Below are 13,651 nucleotides of genomic sequence, written 5' to 3' on the forward strand. Positions count from 1 at the left end.
GCGTGGTTACAGCTGTAGCAAAATTCTGAGCGTGCTCCTATTATTCAGTTTAAAAAATACCCAAAATGGCAACACACCATAAGCTTGTTGGTTCTAGAAAAGATGCATACAGTTACCTGGTTACTTGAAAAGGACTAAAAGACATGTCGTACAAAAAAATAAGTAAGGAAAATATTAAGCCTACAGACTGCTGGTTAGGGAGATCCTGGTGGCTACTGTTTCAGAACAAGATGTGAAGTATTTCAGAGACACAGAGAGAAATTCATAGAAAGGCAGAGATTACCTTTCTGAAATCTACACCATGGACCATTCCTAGAGGTGAAATGGATTTTACCCAAAGTACAGCACTAACTTTTCTTTTAATTTTCATTGTTAACTTTCATTTCCCAACTCATCATTAGACAATGAGTGACAACCTTTAGTCTTAGCTTAATCCAACAGGTCTCCATGGTGTTTCACCATCACAAATGTGTTATTAGCTATTCTGAACAAAGACCTAAGTAAAATATTGTCCAGAAAGGATAATTAAGATTTGGAGGTGCTGCCTCTCCACTGTTGGAAACCCCTGTTCCCATTCTACCTTTAGTTGTCCATCTGAAATAATAGGGTAAACGCACGTACATTTGATGTATGCATTATCACTCACTTTGCATTGCTAACTGGCTCTCTGGATACCATTTAAGGTTCGGACTTAATCAGTCAGCAATTTTCATACTTCTCCTGCAAGATGTGAATCTTTTCTTCAGGGCAGAGCGAGTGCTGGACTTGAGCGACAGCAACTGCGACTGCAGGGAATCCCAGTTGTCAGAGCTGGAGTAGAGTCAAACTCATGTGACTTTTCCCATGGGGTATAGTTAGCAAATCTCTCTGACAGAGGCTAGAGGCAAGAAGAGATCAGATGTCCTAGAGCTAAAATGTGTTTGTGTGCACTGAAAGATAGCTCGGCTCTATCTGCTGAGCAATTAGGAGCAGTTTAGACAATTGTACTCCTGTGTTATGCCCCTCCTGCCTGTGCCCTTTCCTGCAATTTAACCTATTCCGGCACACTTTGCATGGTGGGAATTTCAGGGCACTGAATACGTACTGTCCAGAGTGAGCAGTGAAAATAATAATTAAAAAAAATGCTGTAGAATTTAAATATTATTAAAAATGTCAGCTCCATGGTAACAAACTTCTGGGGCAGAACAAATGCTTATTTTGATCTGAATAGGTTTTGAAAATTTCTAAAAGCTACATCAAAACACTCAATTTTAACTATTTGCTTTGGCTTCAGTATTTTATGTCAATTTATACAAACATACATCTTTCCAGAACAAAATATATTGCATATAAAGAAAGAATAATTTCTACTCTTTCCCAGTTTTAGGGGGCATAGGGAGGGATATATGAATTTGGGTTGATCAAAACAAGAAGTATTTTCTCCAACAAGCTTTTCATCATGAAGTTTTATTTGGTGTGTGATATTTTAGTGTAATTTTATCTGGTCCAGTAGATACTTATAGAACCTCGTCCTTCAGATACAATGAAATTCCTTCAAATTATTTATGTTTACGATACCAATTACAACACATTCACTCTCTTTGAGCATTAGAGATATTTATTCTTGCCTTCCACCCTCCTTACTCTTCCCAGAGCTCTTTCACACTTGCTCCCAAAAAAGCACATTAAAAAACCAGCTTTTAAGTGGTCAGTTTAAATCAGATAGCAGCCGAAGGCATGCTTCTCCTCCTTTCCTTGCACAAGGCAGGTGCCCTCCAGCTCTTATTGTTTCCCAGCAATGTTTTGTCTCAGTGGGTTACAGCATTACAGGAGACTTAATAATCAATAGCTAGCCTTCTCACTTCAAAAATATTCTCAGTTATATTACATTGGATGCTTCTGATGGAATATTAGGCATATTGGAAAAGTGCCTACAAATCAGAGAGCAACTGGCTTGGAGGACAAATGTAGATTCATTCCTTTCTCTTACCTTCCTTATATGATATTTATGTTCCTAGTTTCTTACTACTCGCAGTGTATTTCAATTTAATGATCAAAATATCACTAGTGGATTGTCGATGATCATTTAATTGACATTCAAGTTCAGAATTAAATATCAGCCCTTAAACCACATGCAGATCAATGCTAGTCACCTAGCAGGGCAAAGCTAGCTGTGAATCAAAAGGCACACACATGTCCTAAATCTTATCATTAGATTTATTGCTTCTTTCACCTCCTCCCAAGGTTTTGATAAGGGGCAATCACTTGCATGTAGCAAAATAAGAACACAGTAAAGGACCTATTTTTTCTCCACATCTTTAATAGCCAAGAAGACAGTAAAACATGGACTTAAAATCAGAATTCTGAGTCACTTGAACTCCCCCTTTCATGCAATTGTATGTGCAGCTGAACACTTGATCAAAGGAAAACTATTGCAGGTTCAATGTAAAACTTTTGCCGAGTCAAGTTTTAAAAAAACAAAATTGGTTTATCATATTTTTGTAGCCTGATCTTTCAATGTGGTAAACAACTCCAAGTCCTGTCCAATCCAATAAAACCTCAGGACATTCAGTTTTACTCAGAATGCTCTCAGCGTCTTTCAGATTAGTTTCTTGAATTGTAACATAATTGTGTTTATTTTGCTTCTGTTTCCTTTCTTACTGCAGCAAAGGTTTACTCTTCCAAAATATTTGTTAAAGAGCTTATAAATAATTGAACCTCTACTTCTCAAGGATAAAGTAGTGAAAGAAGGATAAGGTTTTAGATTTCCTGTTCATGAAATATGTTCTCAGCCTTTCATCTTTTAATTTAAATGTATCTAAGCGATGTCTCAAGTCCTTTATGAATAATTAGCGCACAATATTAACTGACAAAGAAATCATACTGAAGCTACGCCTTGCTGTAATTAAATACCACTGCATTAAATAGGTTCTGACCATTTTTTTTCCCCACCACACAAAGCAATTTTAAACAGAAACAAAAATCAAGAAGGATATTGAGGAACAGTCCAGCCTTTCTCCCTTTCTGGTCTCGTCCGGAGAGAGGACCACATGCAGGATAACAACATCTCTAGCTCAACAAGTCATCTGCCATTCAGTTTTGCTACTTCCCTGTCTCTGCCTAGCCTCTTTTGCTGAACAGCAAAGCTGTCTCAGCTCAGTGAAATGGGGGAAATAGAAAAAGAAAGTATTGAGCCTAGAAACTGGCCTGCCATCTATCAGTGTCCGTGGGTTCTTCTGAGAAAGCTGAGACGTCCTCACCTCCATGTCTGCTCTGTGCAGGGTGGCAGTGGTGCTTGGCTCGTGCCTTTCCAGCAGAGCCTGGAAGCCCACATCTCGCCCTCTTAACCAGAGCATTTCTCGGGAAGAGTTTTTCCCTTTGCTGCATTTCTTGCCTATTTGCAGTGACAGGATTCAGTGTTATTGAATCTCTGTATTCACCCAGGACTGATGAATACTGGCGCTTGAACACAGAGGAGTGAAAACACTGCTGAGTATTTACATGGCCTTCTTGCAAGCCTACTCCATCATCTCTGCCTGCGGGGTAATACTTAATATTAAAACAGAGACCTACAGAACAAAAACCATTTTCACGCAACAATGCAGGAGAAACTGACTGTCATTTGGCAGAACCTGGGTCTGAAATTAAAGTGCTGGAGACATGTAGTTAGTTCTCTGTGGACACAAGTTGTTGGAAAGGCAGGCTTAAAAATGTAAAAGAATGAAAAGTTTTGTTCCAGGTCTTATGAAAAAATAAGGCACATAGTCATGGGGGGTGTGTGTGTGGAAAAAAAGTAATGTAAAAGTTATTTTTCACACTAGCTCTGTCTAGCCCTATATAATGTCTTACCCATAAAATAATTTCAGCAAGTGTGGAAAGTATTGACAGGCCTGCATTATAGAGCCATGAATGCAGGAGAGCAGATGCCTATTAACTCCTGTCAATCTGGAGGGAAAGAGAAGAAAGGAAATACAAAAGAAAAATAAAAAGGTGATTGGCTTGTAGAGTACCTGGGGCCACCGCCTCCCCTCACCCAACTCTTCCCCTCCTCTCCTGAATGAACTGTGAAAAGACCTGGAGCTATTATAGAGCTACAAAGAAATAAGGAACTGGTACCAGATGGGACCTCTTGTCTCCATCTCTCTCCAGCCCAAACAATCTGCTGCAGAATTTAGAAGAGAAGGGTGGAGAATCTAATAGTGTCTCAGAGTCGGAAAGATGGCTCTGGCTCGAGCACTGCCAGCCTGTTCTGGAGGAGGATTATTATTATTCTGTGTGCCAAAGGATATGGCTATTTTTCTCTCTCACTCGCTCTTTGCAACAAACATTTGGCTACTATTAGCCAGCTGGCAAATATAAATGAAACATCACGTACCATTTAGTACGGGGAGTGCCATCCGCGTTTTGCCAGTCGTGCAGCGGTCTGACTGCCAGTGCACATCGCAGCATGTGCCGCACGTCTACTCCTTTATCTGAGAGCACGTATGAGAGCGGCGGGGAAATCTGTTAGGGAGAGAGAAAGTCCGTGGCATGGTTACAAGACATCTTACGGGAAAATCAGGCCAAGATCTGTCTAGTAAAAGATGGTGGACTGGCTATACACTCCCAAAAATTCATTCCACATTGCTTGTTTATAGCAAACTCCCTCCTCTACGGTTACGCAGAATAAAATGCAGAAATTGCATGTGGAGAGAATGATGTTTATACCTGATGTGAAAATAGATCCCTGGGAGCTGGTGTACACAAGCAGCAGACCGGGAAGCACATTCTGCGCTCAGTTGCACCCATGCAGTTTCAGCCTGCGATGTTGCCTGGGTGTAACTGACAGCAGGATCTGGCCTCGTGCCATTGTTCTCCTCCTGCTCTCCAGCTTGCTATTCCCACTGCCTCTCTTTTCGTATCTTCCCCCCTCCCTTTTTTTTCTGATCTTTGTAAATGCTTATTTTATCTTTTTCGGTGGCCATGCCAAAGACTGATCAATTATTTTTCTTCTACATCTAACCTTTCCTTCTTACATCCCAAATAATTTTCAAGCATGGAGTACGAGATGGATTTATTTCATTGGCAGGCAATATCCCAATGACCTATATTTAGTTGCATGGTAGCCTGGCAAGCCGAGTATTTTAATACTTCTAATTGCCTCCTATCAGAGTTAAACATTCAAGACCTGAATATTTGCTCTTGGAACAAACAATGCCGTGTGGTATCATAAAATTGTTCCCAAAGATTTTACAGCAAAACTAAGTAGCTATTTACTTTAAATATGCCAATTAAGCATTACTAATGTACAGTGCATTTCTAGGCTAAGGATGATTGATAGTAGCATGCAGTGAAATGTTCTAAAACTGCAGTTGGAAAATGTAAATGTACAAAATGAGAAAAAAAAAATCCTCACAACTGACAGCACTATTTACATGTTTCAAAACAACGCTTACAAATTTTTCTTTTATTGTTCTTTAGAGCTTTTTGAGCTCTGTTCTTCAACAAGGTAGTAGCCAATGCAGTCTTATCAAAAGTCGTTTAAGGCTAGAATATTCTTTAGTATGCAGTTCTAAAAGACCTTATTCCAGTTTCCTTTACTTAATGGCAACATAATTGGTTTGGGCATAGAGTGATGGAGAACAGGAACTTGACAGAAAACAAGAATTTCATTGTATAAAAATGTTAGGGTCTCCAGGTGTGTTTTTTTTTTTTTCTTTTATTTTGTATGAAAGCAAGGAAAATAATTTCAATGAGAGAGAAAGAGGATGAATGCAGACACTTCACGGCCCAACAGACCTAAGAAGCCACTGTAAGGACATTTTTGCCAGAGTCAATATATTTTTTTGAGTTTTAAAATTGACAGATTTGTGACCTGGGTGGAGAAAATGGTCTACTTTTGTTGACCCTCAGCATAGTGAGTACTGAAATAATAAAAATGACCAAAAAGACATTCTGTGGCCTGGTTATGGTAGTAATGTACCATTCCTGTTGCGGAGGGACATCTTGGGCTATCTCCTGCCTTAAGATGGATCTTATGCTTTTGAGCAAAGTCCTTGTCTCTTGTTTCACTTCCATTAATCTAGAAGGAATCCAGCATGTACATTGCTTGCAAAGAAGCACAGTTATTCTCCTCCAACCTGGAAAAATGTACAAGTCCCCGTATTTTTAACTAATTGCAGTTGTGAAAAGGTATAATTATTTTTTTTTTTCTCAGAGAAGGATTAGTCAAAAAAATGCTGATCATTTGCACTGGACATTTATCTTAAAAGCAAACAGTAATCAATCACCTGCCTTTTGCCATATTAGGAAGGTGATTGAAAAGATTAATTAGTATAATTTACTTTACTGCTGTCGGGACCTGATCCTACATATGTGCTTTATGCCCTCAATTTTTATTGGCTCTTGAGGTTGGGTGGAAGTCAAGGGGTGCATTTCTGCTGATTTTAATGATCTTTGGATCACGCTGCAAAAAATACAGAAATAACAGGCAGTGAAACTTGTATCAGCAAAGAATTCACTTAGCTGGGTGCCCATTTTACCTGATGTATCTATACTGAGTAATTTGACAGCAGTGGAGTATGTGCAGTTGGGACATACGCTGTCATTTCTTACTATCAACACTCGCTGGCTCTGTGAGACAGTGTTAATAAGCACATTTCAGTTTCAAAGTCATCACCTGCATTATTCCCTCAGATTCCAACAGGTACAGCAAACTGAGACTTGTTTGTGATGGAAAGGTCTTGACTCAAGAAATCGTTAATGCAAAAGTAACTTATTTGTAGAAATAAGTCCTTTGGGACTTCTCTTGAGTATCAAAGTCCAGTAACGACATTTCTAGAAAAAAGATAAAGTTTTGAATGCGGTGTATATCTTTCATGACATGTATTTGTCATTTTCACACTTAAGGTTTTCTTTGTTATTTTTAAAGAATATATTTAAACCTTTTCTTACATTCTCTTATACTAGAATATATTTTACTTGCCAAGTTTCGTGACGGTTAATAAAAAAAATTTACTCCAATGTCTTATCTCTGCATTTTAGTTACCTATAGTATTTAAAGTTCTGGGCAGAGAAGAGATTTTTCTAGCTGAAAGCATCATGGTCAGGAAATCTGACATTTATGAAAAGATGTCTTCCCACCAGCATGATCCATAAGCAGTCGCCTGTGGCAGCAGCAGCAGCCAAAAATTGTCAAGCCATCTACCAGCCAGGATTACTTCCAGTGACAAAAAATAACCAGCAACGCTTCCAGAAAACATCGGGTCTTTTTGTTTGTTAAACAGCTTGTAATGTCAGGAATAGTGCATTAGCTGCTGAGGTGGAGAGTGCGAATGGCTATGCAAGAGACCTGAACCTGCTGGTATGAAATATTTGTGGTCCACTGCTACTAGCAGCTTGGCACATCTGGGATACACTTGTCCCTCTCTCCCCCTTAATTTTTTTCCTCCCTATCATGTCAGTTTTTATGTTACTTTATTAAAAATGCATTATTATAAACTTCTGAGTTAAAAATCCTGACGTTAGAGCACAGAAGCAGCACCTTGGGTAGTAAGTTGATGCTGAGGCAGATATGTGCTGGGCAATGAGGAGCTGCTCATGAACCCGCCACTATCCGTAAGAGGTCTCTACCCCACCCCTTTTAGAAGAGGTTGTGCTGGTTTGGCTGTTTCAGAGCTTGTGCTCCAAATCTGGTCTGTGCAATGGTCTGATCCAAAAAAACTCCACTTTTCTTTCAGGTGGCCTCAGAGAACCTCTTAGAGCATGGCAAGACCAATAACTGAATCTTCTCTACTGAGATACACTAGAATCATATTTTACTAGAGCTTAACCCTGAAAGGAAAAGGGGATGGAGGAAATACCCAGTTTCTGAGAGTAGACTAGCTGACAAAAGGGGTCATATTATAGAAAAAGAGGCCTGTTTGGCTGGTTTTTTTTTCCTCAACTGTTACACTATTTCATATCTTTTTGAAGTGAGTAGTTGGCTTAAGATGATTTTTGCTTTTTCTGATACTTTTATACTTCGACAAAACATTTGTCATTCGTCTCTCTCCATTGTACTACAGTTGTCATTGTCAAAGCACAGCTACGACGATTGTTAAATAACAAACTAAAATGGATCAGCCTGAACATTACACTTTCTTTTGGTTTAAATGCATGTTTAATTGACAAAATATATTTTTTTTTTAGATACCTGCAATAAAAACTGAATTTGCCCTGCATGCCCTCCCTTTCTTGGTGCTTCTGTGTAAGTTTGTGAGGAGTGGAAGACCCTCCAAGCCTTGGCAGAGGGTAAGGGGTGAGCAAGACACAGACAAGCGCTGTTAAAGATGCTGTTGAAGAACTTCACCTCTCCTGATAATCTAGGTGGAAAGGAAAGCTTTTGGCATCCCGTGACAGATGGGGGACACACAGCTTGTGGCTGCGTGTCCTCAGCATGTTAGAGTAGTGACCTGAAAGGGACGGGTCCATGCTCAAACTTTTGTTTCTTAAAAAGAGAGAGATGTTATTTCCCTCTTTGCCACTTTCTCTGTATGAGAGTCCCAAAAATTCCACACCACATACAATTGAGGGCTCAGGAGTTGCAAGGAACTAAATTACATTAGGGGTCTTATTTTTTTGGAAGCTGAGCTCAGGATACTTGCTTTCTTAGGCAAGGAATTGCACACCTTTTATTGCCTCAAGTTGGGCATCTGAAAACTGGAGCCCTTGAGATTATTAGTAAGTATAGAAAAATTTGGCTCCAGTTCATACATATGCTTGCAGAGAGCAAACATCAGGCAGAAGTACTGCACCAAAGAGCATGTGTTTTAAGACATTCACCCATATGGGATATCTTTCAGCCTATCTGAAAGGGTTTTAATTGGTCTGTCATTGACTTAGTTGAAAACTGGAGTGTGTATGGAGGGTAACTTAGAATAAGAATGAGGTAGGGACTTGACACCACATGCCAAGGTTGCATTCCTCATTAATGTTGCTACAGGGAGAGGAATTTGTCTTGCTGGCCAAAAGGTGGTGGGTACTAGACAAAATAATGCTATATTTGGAAATTTCTGGTGAACAGAGTGATTGACAATTACAAGAGAAGAAAAAAGAAATGTCTTGGCTCTGTATTTCAGATACTTTGCTTGGTCATACAGTTCAGAGTTCAAAAAGCTGGATTTTGGGAACTCTGCGTTCAATTTTCAGCCTTGGAAAATGAAAAAGAATATTTCAATGATACACAGTCAATGCAGAGTAGTAGTGGGAATCCTGGAAATATTACTCAGTAGTACAAAGACCTAAATCTTGGTCTAATTTTATTAATGCTATGGGATTCTGATAGTCCAAATACCAAACTTATTCAACAACTATTTTATTGTTATTCAAGCATAGTACAAAAATATATCGTGTTGTAAGACCTATAAAAAACACGGCTGGTGAAGTCCATGTTTTTACAGTGATATCCGATTTTTTAATGTTACTCTCACAGTTTCAGTGACGTATTCACAGATTCTGGTATGAAAGTACTGGGGATTTGGGGCACTGAAATCTCCTCTTGGCAAATAGAAGCAGTTAAACAAAGGTGGCCATATTAACTTCAGCTTGATTTGAAACACAAGGAGAAAAAGAATGAAAAAAACCCCCAAACCTAAACCAGTGTTCTTCAGGCTGAAATGAACTGACTGCAAAAATCATCTTGTTAGCAAGTATTAATCAAATACAGCAATCACAGCAGGGGCCTGAAAACTTAATGACCCTATGAGCAAAAGATCACTAGGAATGCATTGTCTGTGTGACTGCCTTTACTATAGAGAGGTATGAGTTTAATGAAAAAGCAAGAGGTAGATCCAAAAACATCGTCCGTGTGATTTTGTTATTTCCCTCCAGCCTTCTTAGAGAGACAGAGGCTATTTTGAACCATGGCACTCAAAACCTTTGCTGACAAAATCCTTGCAGGCAAGGATTTCTGTACAGGGAGCTGCATCAGCTCTCTGTAAAATTTGAAAGAAGGAAATTACCACCAAAATTCTTAGTGTTCTTACTACAAATGTAGGAAAAATTATCGTTGTAAAGTTCCAATTATCACCTATTAGCTGTCTGTCATCTATGTGCCACTGTAAGTATTCACTCTGTTTTCCAGAGCTCGATTTCTCGTCTGCTCACTGCACGGGGGGTTGGACTAGATGACCTCTGGAGGTCCTTTCCAACCCAAACCATTCTGTGATTCTGTGATCTGCACTCCTTCGATCCAAAGTGGACAGACTGAGCTCTTCTGTGAGTGCCAAGCAGCCATCCCAAGGTACGCTGAAAATACCCCTTCCTCCATCACTTTGGAGAAGCCAGCCTGGTCTCTGGTAGCTGAAGAACTGTCCCTCCTAATATATCCTGGGATTAGCACGTTCGGAGGTACCTACTGACCTAGTTATGGTGGTGATGAGGCCTTTTGCTTTGGGATTGTTTAAATTTTCCTGGGCTGAGACATGATGTGCAATGACTGGAAAGACCCATAAAGTCTGAGTGCAGGCCCCATCATCTCAGTGAGTGCTGTGGATGGAGAAGTGTACATCATCTATTTGAAACACCATAACCTCCTTTCACGGAAGTTAAGGCAAGGAGAATGAAATTCAGCCTCTCTACTGCACTGGAGAGGTTAAATTCATGAATGAAATGCTGCAGGTATGGATCTGAAAAGAGAACAGCCTTGAAACAAGAGGAATAAATTCTGGGAGGCCAGGCATGATGATTTAACACAAAAGCAGCTGTTTGTCATACAGCAGAGCTTCATCTTGCTATAGGTGAATGATATCATCATTTATTTTAACAAAACAAATGTGCAAACATATGTGCAAAACGTGAGTGAACCTTTTCCACGTGATGAAGCGGTTCAGTGTTATACACATTTTCTGGAGTGAACTTTGTGAACTCTTGCTTAGAAACAAAGTTTTAATTTATCCCCCCCTAAATATCAAGTATTTGCAGACATTATAGTCATAATATTTGTTACCTTCACCATCGGCCTCATGGTGGTTTATACATATGCGGTCATGGTTTAGGCTCTCAAAGATGAGCTCAGATGGTCACAGTGGATGATTTTTACTTCAAAAAGTACGATGTGGCCCCAAATACCTGGCAGAAGACATCTTGGTACTTTAATAGGGGAAAATAGTCCCTCCACAGTTGCTTTTTTTTGCAAAAGTTGTATTTCTTTACCCCCATACTCCCTTATTCCTATGTATCAGTGGCAGAAGAGTAACCATATTACCACTGCTACTTGGCGTGTTTGTCAGAGCGCTCCAAATCAGAGGGGTTATTCGAAACTCATTCTTTCAACTACTGCTGCTTTGAATAAAGCACTATTTAAAATTTTAGAAGTACCTTTTAACTAGTGTACCAGCAGTCATATAAAAATATGCACCCATTTATGAAAAGCAATTATAAGGTTTACATGACAGAGCTGGGCATGCCTCAAACTGAAGGAACAGCAGTAAGCACTAATGGAGAAGACATATGATGGCTGTTTCCAGCAATGAGATCACAAGATCGGATGCTGTGGCAAAACTGTAACATCTCATATCCAATAGGCCGTGCAGGTAACTTTCTGAGGACTGGATCTGTTTGGTTACAACTGAGCGATGTGACACCTAATAAATACTTGCAGCAATAATGCCACTGAGCAATGGTTCCCATGTTCAGTCTGTTCTTAAAATGATTTTTATTCTTCGGTGACTGCAAAGATAGAAAGCTTCAGGTAAAAAGTATTATGTTATATTCTTCAATGAGGGACAGTGTGCACTGTAAGCCAAAAGATTCAAAAGGCAAAAGTGTTTTACTGAATTTTGAATTCTTATTTCCTTTGAATACAAGATATGTTGACCATATGTGCTTTAGGTCCTACCTGAATCTCTTCTCATCCATATATCAGCAGTTTTAACACAGGATATAGCATGACTGGCAGACAATCTGGAATCAATCTGTTTATCTTTAAAATGCTGCTGAAAAGTTTTAGAAGTTGCAAGGTCCTGAACTGGAAAGAAAATCTTGGAAGTAACAACAAAGAAGTATTGGAAAGACAGACAATAACTTCAGAGTCTTCTATCTGGATCCTGTTGTGCAAGAGCATATATGCCATCTCTCAGAAAACCATTTCGGTGGAATAAAGTCTTCCTCATTTATTAATACAACCAGGAATCAACCAGGCAGTTTTTAATTAGCATTGTAATTTTCAAGAAGTGAAAGATGGTTGCTTTATAGACTTCATATGCAGCTCAGAAGGGCTCCAAACACAGCTGCATTTGTTTATAATATACTGCTATTTTTTAAGAGGATGCATCTGAGATTATGTACTTGAAGACCTTGTGCTGCATAGCTAGAACAGTTTTATCAAAAGCCATGAATTCAATGTATTGCAATTTTGCTCTCTGATGCTTTTCTAAGCATTAGAAATCACAGGCTGTAGATGGTTTGCAAATAACCACTCTAGAAGAAAGCTTCCACATGTATATTAATAAGAATAATATAAATATTCCACAAATAGATGACTGCTTATTGAGGTGCAAGTATAGGGCAAACCTTCTGTGTTTTGTTTGTTTTGCATTTCAGCCGTATCTGACATTTAACTGCAATATTTTACATTCCTTTATCTCTGGTACTCAAGGATCACACAAATGCTTTACAAACATCAGTAAGGTAGGTCTCTAAACATTTCTGAAAGTAAGACTCGTATGTGCCTGACGGGTTTTTCTACAGTTCATAACTTTCTCACTGTTCACATTATTCTACTGTTTTGTGAATTAGATATAATCATCTTAGAAGGGTTCCTAGTGGACCTTTCTGTTCTTGTGTAGTAGATTCTGCTTGGAACTATATGTGTTTTTCATATTTTACGTATTTCATTGTTAACTAAAAGAAAAAATCTTCCTCCCTTTCCTCAACAACAGCAAGATTATGGATTAGCTTAACAAAAATTTTAATTATATTTATTATTATTCATAAGGGGCATGGTCTGATTTCCGGAGCAGCAGAGTTCCTGTTGATCTCTAGAGGAGACACGGCATAACTGAGGGACAAGTTTGGCCATAGGTTCCTGAATTCGTGAACTGCTCCTTTACTAGTAGATTCTGCACCTTGTAGATGCTGAACACACACAAAAAAAGGAATGCAATTTTCAGTGCCTATTTTGAGGCCTCTAGAAATAATGCCTTTCAGAATTTTGTTTTCTCCCCTAAGGTCAGTTTTTTGGGACATTTAATCCTTTTCTGCTACAACTTGCAAAGTTCGATAGGCTCAAGATTATTAAAAAATCCATTGCCAAGGGGTACTAACAAACACGGCTATCTAAGATGCAGATTCCCCCCTGTTGTTTTCCATCTAAGCCATGTTGAGCATTTTATTGATGAAAGGAATAAGCAAAGGTTTCAGATTTGGCTCATATCCCTTAATTGCCCGTAATTATTCAAAGTATCTTAAAGGACTTGCATAACTAAGTTGGTAGGGCTTGAAGGTGAACTCGGGGAAGGTTTCCAGGCTGATTTCCATAAATACTGTAACTTCTCCACGCTCACAATAGGCTCCGTACTCAAGGTCTAATATCCAAGCTTTCTCTGCAGCTAACAAGATGCAGCCAGCATTTCTGGCTGGAGCTCCTGGCTGGCTCCTGCGTACTCACTTTGAACATGTGGCTCAGTCCTGTGAAGTACTGACTGTTTTCTTC

The sequence above is a fragment of the Phalacrocorax carbo genome, chromosome Z (assembly GCF_963921805.1).
Source record: "Phalacrocorax carbo chromosome Z, bPhaCar2.1, whole genome shotgun sequence".
NCBI classification, from domain to species: Eukaryota; Metazoa; Chordata; class Aves; order Suliformes; family Phalacrocoracidae; genus Phalacrocorax; species Phalacrocorax carbo.